Below are 13909 nucleotides of genomic sequence, written 5' to 3' on the forward strand. Positions count from 1 at the left end.
ACTTCTAGACAAAACCTCTCCACACTGGCCCAATTGGTGCATTCTAACAACCTGCATACACTTTCAGAGAAGTCACCACTTGTCCATACTTTCTACCAGATAGTCTGGCTGAATACCAACAGGGTTCTTTAGCCAATTTGGGGGTAAATGTATGAAGCACCCCCGGAGCTTCATACATTTACCCCTTGGTCTAAAATGTTAAATCGTCTGCATTGATCAATTGACATGTTTGGTTAGTAACGCCTTAATAGAAGTAAACCCTGTAACAGTACTACTATTACTTGACACCTTGTACATCCGTCTCTTAAAACTTCCATTAAAGGGAAATTAAAATAAGGTTAATGTGCTTTTAAGTAGGTAGCTTCATGTATTCCTTAAGTTCATAGTTTTGAGATCAGATTCTGATTTATACTGGTGTACAAAGTTCTACATCACAACTGATATAGGACACAATAAAGGGCTTAGTCTAGCATTGTTTGAGGGCTACAGAAGACACACCTTACCAACAAAACATCCTATCTTAAGCTAGCTACACACTACAGGATTTTTGTCCAATCTGCTCAACCAGCCAACATACGACCACTCTTTCGAAAGTTAGGCCAGTGTGTGTAGTGACACGATGGTCTCAAGTCTGCCCAAATGGACGATTGTCGCCTCATTTGGTTGATCATACCATTCGATATTTTCATTCCAATCTCCTTTTCGTTTTGTAGTGTGTATAGATTTCCGACCAATCCACCAATATTTCCTCGACCCAGGAGGGTGTGTGTATGTAAATTTGATGCCTATAGATACCAGTCCCTTGTGATGTGCGGTATCCGCACATCACATACTTGTGTTTTATATAGATGTGTATTTCATCTGTCTGGTTGCAGACCATTATACTTGTGTAAAGCACGTGTGTTATTACCCTTTGCATCTATGTTGAACCTATTCATATTTACCCTTTATAAACTTGTACCTTTATAAACTATTAAAGTTATAAAGTCATATTAACCTTTATTAACTAATATTTGTAAAATACCCAGAATAAATCAGTGTTCACGCAACAGTTTTATTACAGTAAAAAAAAGTAAAATTTTTTTTAATTGCAGAATATTACACTTGAAAATAGTATTACACTTAAAGGTGCTAGTGGTTTGTGGCAGAACAGTTCCAAACAGCATACACATTTCAACAAAATCTTTCTTAAGGTTTTTTTTTTTTCCTTGGTCGCTTGGGTTTCTATTCCCTTTGATTTCTTTACCTACGAAACAAGGAAATACAAATTGTTAACCATTAAACTTCTATCTGTAATTCATACCCAACACCAGAAATACTCATTTGCTCACCTTGCCCACTGCTCGAGATCCGTTTATCTTGTGGTGCAATCACAATAATAGCAGGTTTAACCTCCATATATTTTGAAACAAGCGCCATTTTGGTTAATTATAACGGTACAGGTATGTGCCCAAAGCATTTAGTTCTCTATACATGTTCACTGAAATACCTTTTGTGTAATTTCTTTTGTATCTTGGTATTCAAAATATAGTTTTTCTTGTTTTATAACAGGTGTTACATTAGTGGTAGCAGTGGTATCTAAACTGGCTTTCTCACTGTTAATTCTTCGTTCTGACCAAAAAAAAAAAATCTGTTACAAATTAGGCGTTTGAAGGACTTTCATTCTAGTTTCACACGAAGCAATGCAAACAGGTACATTACACGTGCCCACTCACCTTTTTTTAATGTCGTAGTCGTACTGGTCCAGTACTTTTACCATCATCTCCACCTCTCTTGGGCTCACTGGTTTTGCGCTTTCCTCTTCTTGAGCATCTCCATCCCTACCTGAACTTTTTTCAACATTTTTTGGCCCTTCCAGCACCATCTGACTCTGTCTCCATCTCCTCACCCGCAACCCCCACTGACACCTTCTCCTCACTTGCCATCTTCTCGTGCTACTCGGCGCAAACAGCCTCCTGTCATTTTATATACTCAGACATGACCGTTCGTTTCTGCTGTGGAACAATCAGCGATGATGCCTGCAGAGATTGGAGCATTCCATTAACATATAAAGGGATTTTATTGGGAAATTATTGCATTGCACTTTACAAGTTAAATGTTTTTTCTAAATTTTATGTATGGTAATAAACTTTTATTTTATAGGAATGAATGAAGATACAGTGTTGCCTTCTCTTTATCTGGCTTTGGGTGTTAACTATAGTGAAAGCTCTGTCCCTTTATGCTAATGTCTTTGAAGCAACATTTGCAGGGCATGTAAAGATATACCAGTGTGTACGAAATTAAAATCATTGCTCACGACAACATGGCTGTAAAGTCGCTAATGGGACGGCAGCTCCTCCCTTTATAGTCTAAAACAAGACTAGTGTGTATGCAGTTCATGGACCAAGCGATCGGACCATTGATCGGATGTAAAATCGATTGGCATAAAAAGTTGTTAAATGTTTATAATCTGTGATCCTGAGGTATTGAGTAAAGCTGGGTACACACTGCAGAATTTTCCACCAAGTGAAAGATTTATTTGTAGGGCAGTTCTCTTTTAAGCAGAACAGCCATAGAAGCTAAATGTTGAAACATCATTTTTTTTTCCTCATCCTCTGTATGACACTATGTAAAGTTGACTGGAGTGGACTAAAGTGCAGGCACTCCTTACATTGTATCTACAACTTTTGGAACTAACAGATTCTAAATTGTAAAGGCTGTTTCTGAACACAGTAGAAATGATGGCCTAAATCTACCTCTGGTAGAATGGGTCATTAGCTGTCTTAAGGCTACAGCTTGTGCTCCTCAATGCTTCCCTTCTTCATGCTCCTTTCTCTGATGCTACCTAACACTGGCTCTGACTCTTAATGGGGTTTTCCTTTGTGCTTGATCTAACCATGTGGTAGAACAATACAAATTGAACATGGTTCTGTCAAGCACCATGGAAGGCTGCATACTTTCCTGCCGCATGGCATGTTGGGATTCTTCTGCTCTGAGAAGCATCATAAGGTGAGAAATGCCATTTTAATCTAAACAAGATAACGTTACTGCTTTTTTTAGGTTTACCAAGAAATGTTCTGTATATCTTGTAGGTGTTTATGAAGTGGCATACAAACATATGTAGGCCATTGCCATTTGGCTGCAAGATGGTTTTTACTGGGGTCTCCCCATCTAGTTTCTAAAAAAACTAGAATGTATGAAAGACGAGAAATGAGAACCCAAAGAACATAAAACCACACAACAGAATTTGCCATCAGAAAATCTACAGGTCCATCTGTCCTACCAACCTATGTTTTCTGTACGATGTCCACATTTTTTGGTAAGACATGAATAGTTATAGCTTTGAAAAAAATATATATTTTTTTTATAGTGGGTTCTTAGTTAAAGGTGTTTTGTATTTAATTGGAGTATTTTAGCACTCTATAAACTTCTTTCCAATGGTAGCATTGCAACCAGAGGCTGCTGAGCAGCCTTGCCATTGGGCTAAAATTTTCCACAGCCCCTGATTATCACTTCATATTTATTGCAAAGTACAGTTTTATTAAAGTCTGCTATTCAAGCTATCCATGAGGTCCTGTGAGCCCACTGCATGCTCCTCCAGTGGACAAATCACTGCCTGTCAGACTGTCAACAGGAACATGGGGAGTACAGCAAGTATGACTCTACCAACAACAAGCTGCAAGGGTTAAATACAGGAGTGAGCTGATCAATTGGGAACCTGTTAGCCTGAATAGCAGACCCCAGGTAGGGAATATATTGGCTAGCTATATCTATTTTTTGGATACACCACCCAAAGCATTATATCCAGAATATATTGGTCTCATGGCCAGCACATCTCATTTTCTTGGTGCTGCCAATCGGACAAACCAGAGGGCTACAGACAATTGAAGGGAACTGTTGGCAAGCTACACTGACATAGGTTACTAGCACTTCAATTGCTCTTCCTTTAACGGTAAACTGCCAGATAACTGAAGAGGATGAAATACAGTATTATGGTCGCAGTGGCAAAGAACCAGCACCATATGGTGCAAACAGTCATAACCCTGACAGTCAGCCTTAATCAATACTGTATTAATCTGGCTAGACTCTGCACAACGGCACAGGGTGGTAGTCACATGTAACTGAGGTTGCTTATTTTGCTTTGCTTTGTATCACTGTGCTACATGATGGGGGTTAATTGCAGCAACAGCTTACATGTTAAGTAACCTAGCCTGTGTTTAAACATTTTATTTCACTTGATTATGGGTTTGTTTTTGAGATCTTGATCTTGTATGCATTTTTATATTTCATAGACATGCAATGTATTTTATGCTGCTTGAGACTAGATTATGTCATTTATGATATGTTTGTCCAAAAAATATACTGGCTTCATGAAACTGACCCTAATGTGTTTGTGTGATCGAGAATTTAGACTGTAAGCTTATTTGGGGCAGGGACTGATGTGAATAACTAAAACATTCTCTGTAAAGCACTATATAAATAAATGTTAATATGAACTGGTGTTGTACTAATTCATAGTAATGTCTAAATGACTTGCTGCTTTCATGTTGTAAGTACTTTGGGCCTTCCTCTTATTACTGTTGCATGAATTCCCTACATTAAGTATTTATTTTTTTCCCTTGCTTTCTACTTGCAGTGTCTTAAAGCATTACATACACTGGTGGCCCTGTATAAATACTATATGGTTTTCCAGCATAAACAACTAGTATGACTTGCTAACAAACATCTACACTAAATGTCTAACTGTCCTTTGTAAACGAAAGATTACAGATGTTTGGCTGAAATGAGTAATATAATAGTGCTAAGGGGATAGTATGTAGAGGGGTGAAAAGACAGTAGATATAATTTTGATCATTCCAATGACTCTACACACTTTGGGAATGGTTACTCTATCGCAGGCTTGGCTAACCTGTGGCACTCCAGGTGTTGTGAAACTACAAGTTCCAGCAATAAGCTTCTATATATTGGCAAAGCATGCTGGGGCGTGTAGTTTCACAACACCAGGAGTGCCACAAGTTAGCCAAGCCTGCTCTTTCTCAACTTCTACACTGTCCTCTTAGCTGCTCAACAGGTTAGTCTCTACTTCCCTAGCATGGACTGTTCTCTCAGAGCATGGACACCACTAATGAGCGATATGCACATGTCTAATTACTATGCCTAGACTTCCTGCATTAGCAGCAGTTTTGGGTCCAAACAGGCATGTAAATGCATTTGTCTTTACAGCTCTGTGTGGCTCTTGCTAATCTCCCTCTTGGAATTCTGTCTTGTGTATCCCTTGGCACTAGCAATGATCTCTCTTCTGGCAGCAGTCTCATCTCTTAGCAGTTTGCGGAGCCAAGCTCTATAGCATAAGGTCAGGGTTGAACTTGGTGTAGACTCACATACTAGTCATACCTTAACAGACTTTAGACTAACCTTATTGAAAGAACTCTTCATAGGATTAGTAAATGCCATCTTAAATTCCCACAATCCTACCACTTACTCTAATACCTCTGGGCCAGTACCACAAATGCCTGTCAACTATGGGATGTGGTCTTCTGAATGATGCTTAGCCCAAAGGGTATTTCATTTACTTTGGCTACTTCTATTCAGTTAAAAAGTAACCAAATGCATAATTGTCTAATTTTCATGTTCGGTCTTAGTATTTACTGTTGAAACAATGATAGTGTTGACTGCACAAAGTTCACAACCTCATTTCTCTAACCGGTGGATCCTAATCTACAGTCTGAAGGCTCTACTGCTCCTGATACGCTGCAGATTAGAGGAACTGGAAGGAGCAAAAACAAACTTTACAGATATCGCCCTGATCTATGTCTGCAGCCAGTCAAAACTTTGAGCCTATGGGGCTAGGGAGTAAAATCTCCTGTCTGGGGTGTAATCTCTGTGATCTGACTTATTGTAGGACCAAGATAAGTGTCTCCTAACAATATATCAATTTCTTGTAGTGAAGTGTTGTGGGGTATTACGACGTTCTACTTTAAATGGAGGAATGCCATATTTGTAGCTTGCACTACAGCTTCACTCTTGTGTAGTGCATAGGTGATCATCTTAGCTTGATAGGAATATTAAATTATCTCCTGATGTTTTGTTGCACATCTCCATTTTAGGCAGTAAGGATACATGACACACCTAAACTTTTTTAATCTCCTTGTAAACATTCAGATATTAATGTGTAGTTGTACACTTCTATAAAGGTAAACACAGGCTATATTCACCAAGCAAATGTTTCTGCCGTATAATTTTCTTAGTCTCCTAAATTGCTTTAGAAAAAGGCAGACTACAGATGAGTGAAGCTGCAAGTCTTAAGGTGGAACATGCACTTTTTTTTTTTTTTGTATAAAGCATTGTGATCTTCAAGTTAAGCTTTTGCTGTGAGACTATGGTAAATTTGTATGGATTTGTTGTGCGGTGGGCGTTTAAGTGAGACCAACTGAGAGAAATTTCCAGATCATTCAACATTTCACGCTCAAATGTGTAATGAGGCAAATGTTTTTCCAAACAGTTAAAATTTTACTCCTTTTAAGCTAATCAAACTAGTGTCTGATTATCACCACAGCTTAGTGGTAATCTTACTGGCAAGAGATGGATCTGACATTGCTGTGGATAGGATTGGACATCTGTTGGTGCATGGCTGCAGCTAGAGGCTTTGAACACCAGCAAAAGTACAGACCTGAACCATGAAGTCTAACCTCTAAAACTATACCTATCCATGCCATCATTTCACTGTAACGATGACTTGTAAAGTCTTTAAGAAATGAAAACCGTTTTAAAATGTCTCCTATCTGAATTTTAGGAAGTGAGGGCAGATACCACTTATCAACAGTCTTGTGTCTGGTAACAAGTTTTCTAACTGTCACATTAATGGTGGCTGTGATTAACAACTTATTTTATGGTGCAGAAGACACCCCAAAAGTTCATAGTGACACTTGTCAGTTTGTAACGGTGCCCAGTAATTATCTTTTGGCATCCTGCTTATTATTGGAGAGCCAGGACCTTTGTTTCCCCGTGTTCATATAAGTTGTGGCAGCAACTGCTGCCACCAAGGAGGCCACAGATCACCAAAGTAGAAGCTTAGACAGTAAAAGCAAATACAGTTAAAAGCACTCGCAGCTTGTTGGGGATGGTCTCCTAGTAGATCATCAGAACAAGCCCATTCTTTGTGCAACACTTGGCACTATGCTGCAATGTCTGACTGTAACAATTTTTTTTTTATTTTTTTTTAATGGTCTTGTATTGTGAGAAGATTATGTGGGTGGTAGAGTACAGAGGTGATGAGGAGATTATGTGTGTATGTATGTATGTATGTATGTATGTGTGTATATATATATATATATATATATATATATATATATATATATAATTTAGTGTGCAGAACATTTTATTCACATTTTCTATTATATTAAATATGTTTTGGTTATGATGCATGTTTTCCACTTTAAATTGGGCTTCATTTTAATATCTAAAGTCCTGAGTATATTAAAGAAATCTAAATTAGTTAAAACAGTGTCTGTCTGCTAGCATTGAATAATATAACTCTCACTGCTGGACAGAATAGATAATCCTCTATGAATATGTAATGGCCATTTTCAGCAGTAAATTCAGTTTATATGTTGGGCCTCTGGATGCATTTTAAATGATACATGAGCATTATCAAAATTTTCCAACACACTTAAACAGTCGTTAATTGCACCTTTCAATATCACCTTCCCTATCCCTCATTAAGATTGATTTTCCATGATGGAGGGAAATATATTTCAACATATATTCTTTAATTGTGGTCCTTGAATCCTCTGAACTGCTTAATTCTGTTGTAAAACACAGATAAAATATTGCACAGTCTGATAGACGTACACATTTAACCAGTCCTGTAAGCAGATGGCTGGATTTCACATTAGTTTCCCTTATGGGAATAAGTTAATAGACCAGCCACCTGTCTAAGTGATTTCAAGGCTCATGTTCAGATAGTGAATTCTATCTTCATGTTGGCAGTTGATTTTTGCTGTCTTGTGGAGTAGTGGCTGACTTTAAGTGCTTGAGAAAAATATTATGTAGAGCATATAATGATTGCCCCTTCCTCACCCTTTTTTTTTTAATAAAAAAAAAATCACAGTAGCCTTTTTCTAAAAATAAAAAAAAAATTGACAGCTGCTAAAGGACAGAAGACACTATTATTTTGTAATAGCCGTCCTAGCTATTTATCAGTGTTACTGTCATGAAAGATAAAAGCACCTTTTTAGGATATTATTTTGAATGGATGACCAATATTTATGTACTAAATGATACAACGCCTAAAGATTATAATGCAGAGCATAGAAGGATTGTCACTTGGAGATAGCGTTGGCCAGGACCAACAAATGTGATCTGTCTGTGACCATCATATTTGATTGTGCAGTACTGTAATTTCTTCTTTTGCATACAGGGAATCTCTTACTTAATCTCTTCCATAGAGTATAATGGGACAGGCTGTTAATAAAAGATATACCAAAAGAAAAAGAGAGCGCAAGCATAGAGTGATAATAAGAAAAATATACAATTTATTAATCTAATTAAAAAAAATAGCACATATAAACATGCATCTCATAGTGTATCCAATAATCTGGAGCTAGTCTCAAAACTAGCCGAGGTGTGGTCCCTAATGAATAAGGATCCAAAAATGTCAATTATGTGCTGGCAACATACAAAATATCAATGACTCCAGAATAGAACTCCAAAAATTCCTGAAGTATAGCAAACAACATCCAAAGAAAGTAAGTAAAAGTAAGATGAGCACTATAGACCAGTGTGAATAGATACATTCCTTTCCACGACTCAAAAGATATGTACAACATTAGCCACAATAAAGGAGTTCAATAAAAAAAAATCACCCATAGATGCAGACGGCACCACTGCTTGATATAGCGTATGTACCTAGTACTTATCTCTTTCGTGAGTCTGCAGGTCTCGGTACCATGTTAATAAAAGAAATCTGTTTTGGACTACAGCAATTTTTTTTGTGTGTGTGTTTTGGGGGTGATTAATTAAATCATGTACAATTGAGCAGTGTTCTATTCACAATTAAGCTTAGCCTGACATCTATACCATAAGAAAGTTTTAGTGGACACTATCATTATTACATCGAACAACTAATTCTGATATAAATGTTTCTTTATGTTTTCCCTGAAATTTTAATTTACCTTTTAATTCATGAGCAGGCAACTCCTTCCACACTATATGCTGTGAAGAGACCTACACAACAGTCAGTGTAGTTGTTTTAAAATAAAAATGGTTCTTTGATAGTAAACCAGGGATCTTTTATTAAAAGTTCCTTATTTGCTATTTTAAAGACATCAATGTGATGGTACAGTTACTCCTAGATTTTCATCATTTTCTAAGGAAGAGGAACAGCAAAGTATACCCTGATATACAGATCTGGTACATTCTTTCCACACCTTCAAATATAGTTTAAGTATGGAATTGGGGGTTAACTCCAACTCATGAACACAATTATTTTCACAGGTAGTATCTTGTTTTCCTGTTCATAGCCACCACTTGCCTTCTACATGTCATTATTCTATGGTGTAAATTGTTGCTGGTGATGCAAGGTGCAAGAAACAGACATTTTTTTCAAAAGTATTTAGCCAGTATTTTATATTACAATCTCAATGTCTTTGGCCATGCCACTGTAATAGAACAAAGAATATTGCTGTTAGCGATGTTTAATCAGAAAGTCTTATGATTTATTAATGTTTTACTGACTTAGAGACATTATTTTCTCTACAAAAAAAAAGTGTGGTCAGAAGACAGAGTGCCAAAATGACCTCAATTCTCATTAGGTCCATAGACTCTTAGATTTGTTTTGCTTTTGCAAGGAAATGCCTCTAATAATCATACTAAAGTCATTGTGGTGCATTTGTGCCTACTAAAATGAGCACTGTTTTCTATTATTATTATTATTATCTCTGACTTATAAGGCGGCACAAAGGGTCTGCAGCGCCGTGCATTGCATATACAGAAAACAGAACTAAGACACAACATGATACAAAAATGTATACAAACACAGGTGACAGGGTAAAGCAAATCAGATTATATCTGGGACAGATAGTGAAAGGGATGGTAGAAATCAGCGAGAAGAAGGCCAAAGCTTAAGAAGACAGGGAAAATAGGGCTAGGGAAGCAGGCCAAGAGGTACAGAGGGTGAAAGAACAGTAGAAGGAGCACACAAGGAAAGATGGCCCTGCTCATGAGAGCTTACATCCTTTAGGGAAGGGGGAGACGCAAATAGGGTGGTACTAACTGGGGGAGAGAGCCAGGACAAGGAGGTTAGGAGGGCACGCTTGAAGCCTTTGAGAGTAGATGCTAACCTGATGGAACGTGGAAGTTCGTTCCACAGCAGGGGAGCAGCCCAGGCAAAGTCCTGAAGACGAGAGTGAGAGGAGGTGATCAGTGAAGTAGTGAGGCGGCGGTCACAGGCAGAGCGGAGGGGGCGGGTAGGAGTGTAGGTAGAGAGGAGATTGGAGATGTAAGGAGGGGAAGATTGACTAAGAGCTTTAAACGTGAGGGTGAGGAGTTTAAATTTAATTCTGATATATCATTAAAGTGTCTTCCATCTTTTGTGGTGATTATAACCCCACACCCTCCGTCCCTGTGACTATAACCTACCTCCACTGTTCCATTGTGACCCTTGCTGGTTGCATAATGTTGCTGCTTCCGAAATTGGAAAGTGTCTCATTTCAGCCACTACTCTGATGTTTTTTGAAAGCTCTCCGGCAGCAATACCAACTTACAAGGGACAGTTGCTTCATGTTAACTGAAGAGAACGCAGGAAATGGAGCCCCACCATTACATCAGTTGATGGAAAAGGAAGGATGGATTGCTAGATGTTTTGGATAATATTCTACAATACAACTTGCCTTATGTAAAAATACTATTATTACCATTCAGATTCACCTTGGTAGCCTAGGCAGGAGCCACCATGTTTCCAAAGGGTAGTCTTCCTGGTAGAGTTGTTTGCTTCTACCATGTAATGAGATTTTGTTAGTGCTTATATCAACATTCACATAATAGGCTAATGTTTGGAGCTTTAGAAATTGTATAATTAAGTAATGAATCCAAAACTAGGAAAGGATAGTTTGACATACATTTAGGGTAAGGATGTAGGCTTATGGTTAAGCTTGGGCGAATCTCCAATCTAGGGTTAAAGAAAACCAGACTGTTTTCGGTAATATGTTTTACTTACTGCATAATACACTATGTATAATCAAATAAAAACCTTCCTCTGCCCAGGAGAGAGCATAGAAAAACAGTACAGCCTTTATGCAAATGCCTTGACGCAAAATAGAGCCGCAAATGATCTATGTTGAGGTTTCTTGCTTTACTGACAGAGAAGCTGTGATGCAGGATACAAGCCGCCTGTTGCTTCAGTCTATTTGTTTTGTGCTGCTTTTCTGAGAAAATCTTATACATTTTACTTTTTTTTGATAATAGCTAACCTTTATTGTTTGCCATGGTTTATTCCTTGTTATCTTTGTATTGGATCACTACTGTCCTAAAATAAGTTTTATATACAGGCCTGATGATTTAGCTGTGGTTGAAGCCCTGGAGACAAGCTACTAAAAAATAAATAAAAATAGATAATTATTGATTATTATTTATTTTTTGGGGGGAAGGGAGATTAAAACACATGTCAAGAGGCTTTTTAAATATGTGTATGCAATGATTAATAATAAATTAAACTCATTTCGGGTTGAATTGAGAAAATAAATGAACTGGAATAAGCTAACAGCCCTCCGCGCAGGTGCAGTCCAGCTCTCTAAGCCTGTGATTAGAGTGACCCCACTCCAGTCAACAACAACCTGCAGCCCCGTACCCAGCATTATATATGACGCCGTTATGCTAGAAGTGATAGATTATTAAGGGGGGCCCAGAAAGTCTAACCCAGGGGCCCGTGATTGCTCTCCAAAACCCTGTCTATACAATAAAATATTTTTAAAACATACCACTGCACTAGTACCTTAGTGGAATGTCCCCTCTTTAATTGTCAGGAAAAATAGGGTACGTTTTGGCAAATCAAGCTAGTCCTTCAACCAGCTAAAGGGGAAATATTATTTTATAGTAAACATTAAAGTGAATACTGTGGCTAATATAACCAACCGCCACGTGGGAGCATCCTGGCACAAGAGATAGAACCACCAGTGAAATAAAATCGGTTAGTGGACAATTTTCTAGTACCAGGAATAACGATTGCTCCAATACTGATATATAGATATCTAGCACTAATATGTTGGGACACCTTTACTTGCACGCTTAATACCAACTTATCGCTAACCTCTGAGATCAATATATAACACTGCAATATAAGAAGTACCTGTTAACCAATCAGACACAATGGCCTGAATAATACATATATTCCTCTTTGCCTTTATCTAATTATGTCCTGCATAAATAAATAACGAGCAAGACTGAGAATTTACACACATATATATATATAGAATATATATATATATATATATATATATATATCTCCTCCAATATCTCTGAAACAGTGACAAGGTTGTCCATTACATGTAAATCAAGCCCTTTGCCATACTATATCTGGAAAATAATAATTGTAATGCAAAATAAGTTATAGGTTGATTTCATGTAGGTGCTAAGATGTGGTCATATTATCTTTTTTAATGCTAGTTAGTAACCTGCCACCTTCCAAATCACTCATTTCATTTTTCTTCATTATATCTTCAGATTGTTCTGTATCATGTCTCAGTTCTAGAACGATGTGCCACAGCATAAATATTCATTTTTATGAATACTTCTTCCAACATAGTCTCTTTTTATTAGAGCTAATGAAGCTACTGGAAACCTTTTACTGATCATTATATTGTACTTGATTTCAGACTAATATATGCTTACGCTAAACTGGTACTGTCAAAACTGTGCTTACTTTTGAATTATCAGTGCCATTAGATATTCCCTGTTATTTCATGGGTGATTATAACACATTGCTCAGTGAGTGCGGGATAGATGGATGGCTATAGGGAAAATGCGATATGTATGTTACATGTCTATTGAAATCTACACTTCGTCTAAAGCTTTCATTTTTATTTACCCCTTCATTTTAATTTTAGTAAACATCTATATTTTGGTAATTGTAAACTGAAGAAAATCTGCCTGGACAAGTGATATCCCACCTCTAAATTGGCCAGGTGTCTAAACGCAATAAGGCCACAGTTTTAGTTTTACCACCGTATTGGCACACAGAATGCTAGATCGGTCTATAGATGCCAAATGGTTGTGAAACTACACAGCATTTTCAAACTTTATTCATCCACATCACCACTTTCCCAAATGGAGCTTACAATGTAGTTTCTCTAACACAGGCACACAGTCGCCCTCACACACCTGGGCCAGTTTACTCAGAAGCCAATTATCTACCATCTTACTATGTCTAGACTACCGGAGGAAGCTAGAGCAGCTAGAGGATTTGAAAATGAAACATACAAACTACATGCAACCAGGGCCGGATTAACCCAAGGTCTAACTAACCAGGGGTCTCGGGCATCCAGGGGGCCCTTGAAAGTGCTCAGCAGCATTATTGATCCGCGCCCCTGCACGGATCAATGCTACAGAGCCTATCACTGTAGTCCTTCCACTACGCTCAGTAATTTTCTCACTGAGATGATCTCGTGAGAGTGAGACTATGAGTGTCACTCTCACAAGATCTCCTCAGGAAGGAGCTTACAGCGTACCGCTGAATGACTACAGTGTCTGGAGAAGAAAGTAAGTGCTTGGGGGGTGTGGTGGGCAGCTCACAGGGGGAGCCTCATGGGGGAATGGAGGCCATGTTAGCCCAGGGGCCTCCATTCCCTTAATCCGGCCCTGAATGCAAACTAGCGCTTTGGTTGGAATTGCTTTGTTCTATACCGAATAGAATAGTTTGGCTGAGACAAATAGTTTA

The 13909-nt window shown here is 38.0% G+C and overlaps 1 protein-coding gene across 1 annotated transcript in view; it reads left to right on the forward strand.

The window, feature by feature from the left end:
* SLIT3 (slit guidance ligand 3) overlaps positions 1–13909 on the forward strand; it is a 488331-nt gene that overhangs the window by 388037 nt on the left and 86385 nt on the right. The window lies entirely within an intron of this gene.

Source organism: Mixophyes fleayi, chromosome 4 (genome assembly GCF_038048845.1).
Source record: "Mixophyes fleayi isolate aMixFle1 chromosome 4, aMixFle1.hap1, whole genome shotgun sequence".
In the NCBI taxonomy this organism is placed as follows: Eukaryota; Metazoa; Chordata; class Amphibia; order Anura; family Limnodynastidae; genus Mixophyes; species Mixophyes fleayi.